We start from the raw sequence: 2,332 nt of genomic DNA on the forward strand, positions 1-2,332 counted from the left end.
GTGTGTGTGTGAGACACTGTGAGCGTCAGTGTGACACGGGTGTGTGTGTGTGTGTGAGACACTGTGAGTGTCAGTGTGACACGGGTGTGTGTGTGTGTGACACTGTGAGCGTCAGTGTGACACAGGTGTGTGTGTAACACTGTGAGCGTCAGTGTGACACGGGGATGTGTGACATGGGTGTGTGTGTGTGTGTGTGTGTGTGTGACACTGTGAGCGTCAGTGTGACACGGGGGTGTGTGACATGGGGGTGTGTGTGTGTGTGTGAGACACTGAGCGTCAGTGTGACACGGGTGTGTGTGTGTGTGACACTGTGAGCGTCAGTGTGACACGGGTGTGTGTGTGACACTGTGAGCGTCAGTGTGACACGGGTGTGTGTGTAACACTGTGAGCGTCAGTGTGACACGGGGGTGTGTGACACGGGTGTGTGCGTGTGTGTGTGTGAGACACTGTGAGCGTCAGTGTGACACGGGGGTGTGTGACACGGGTGTGTGTGTGTGTGAGACACTGTGAATGTCAGTCTGACACGGTTGTGTGTGTGTGTGACACTGTGAGTGTCAGTGTGACACGGGTGTGTGTGTGACACTGTGAGCGTCAGTGTGACACGGGGGTGTGTGTGTGTGGCACTGAGCGTCAGTGTGACGTGTGTGTGTGTGTGTGTGTGTGTGTGAGAGACACTGTGAGCGTCAGCGTGACACAGGTGTGTGTGTGTGTGTGTGTGACACTGTGAATGTCAGTCTGACACGGCTGTGTGTGTGTGAGACACTGTGAGCGTCAGTGTGATACGCGCGTGTGTGTGTGTGTGTGTGACACTGTGAGCGTCAGCGTGACACGGGGGTGTGTGACACAGCTCTGTGTGTGTGTGTGTGAGGCACCACAAGCATCGGTGTGACACGGTGTGTGCGTGTGTGTGACGTTGTATGTGTGTGTGTGTGTGTGTGTGCAACACCGCAACTGTGTCAGTGTGACATGGCTGTGTGTGACACCGTGAGCACCGTGTGTGACACCGTGAGCGAGTGTGATGTGTGTGTGTGACACCACGAGTGTGTCAGTGTGACACAAGTGTGTGTGTGTGTGACACAGTGTGTGTGTGTGACACTGCAACTGTGTCACTGTGACACGGTTATGTGACAGGGTGTGTGTGTGTGTGACACCGCAAGCATCAGTGTGACACAGGTGTGTGTGACACAGGGTGTGTGTGACACAGGGGTGTGTGTGACACTATGAGCGTCAGTGTGACACGGGTGTGTGTGACACAGTGTGTGTGTGTGTGACACTGCGGGTGTGTCAGTGTGACACGGGGTGTGTGTGACACTGGGCATGTGTGACACTGCGGGTGTGTGGATGTGACACTGTGTGTGTGTGACACTGCAAGTGTGTGACACCACAAATGTGTCAGTGTGACACTGTGTGTGACACTGCGAGTGTGAGTGTGACACTGAGTGTGCACGGGTGTGACACCGTGAGCATGTCAGTGTGACACTGGGTGTGTGACACTACGTGTGTGTGTGTGTGACAATGGGTGTGACCCTATGTGAGTGTGTGACCCCGAGTGCCAATGTGGCTCTGTGTGTGTGACTGTGTAAGACACCGTGTGTGACAGCGTGTCCAYGTGAGACACTCTGTGTGTGTAAGACACCGTGACACCTCTGTGTGTGTGTGACACCATGTGAGTGTGTGCGAAGTGACAGCATGTGTGTGACTGGGTGTGTGTGACACTACGTATGTGTGCCTGGGTGTATATGAGATTACTGTGTGTGAGTGACACGGTGTGGGTGTGACACCAGGTGTGTGGTGCCATAGGAGTGTGTGACACCGTGTGTGTGACGCTGTGTGACAGCATGTGTGACACCCTGTGTATGTGTGTGACATTGTGTGTGAGACACTGTATGTGCGTGACACCGTGCGTGTGTATGTGAGGCTGAACATGGTGCACCCACGTGCGTGTGAGACACCAGGTGTGAGTGTGACGGTGTGCGTGACATTGTGTGCGTGGGACACCCGCTCTGATCCCAAGGGCCCTGCCCGGTGCCCGGCRTTCCCACCCAGCGCCAGGGCCGGGCGGCAGCCTCCCTGTCCCAGCCTCGGCCTCTCCCTCCAGCTCGCGCACAAACAACGGGCAGACCCGGGAGGCAGCGGTGTGCGTTGCTTTTCTTTTTTTTTTTTTTTTCCTTTAAATTTTTATTCCAAAAAATTCCACCCCCACGAGACAAAATATTTCCCTTCAGAGGCTGGTGTGGTCCCTCCCGCCCCGCAACGTCTCTTCCATGCCCTGTGGTAATACGGTGTGAGCAAAGAGCCTCTCTAAAACCAGTATCGGAGAATGCTTAGAAAA

Source organism: Nothoprocta perdicaria, unplaced genomic scaffold (genome assembly GCF_003342845.1).
Source record: "Nothoprocta perdicaria isolate Ctin4 unplaced genomic scaffold, notPer1 scaffold_499, whole genome shotgun sequence".
Classification (NCBI taxonomy): domain Eukaryota; kingdom Metazoa; phylum Chordata; class Aves; order Tinamiformes; family Tinamidae; genus Nothoprocta; species Nothoprocta perdicaria.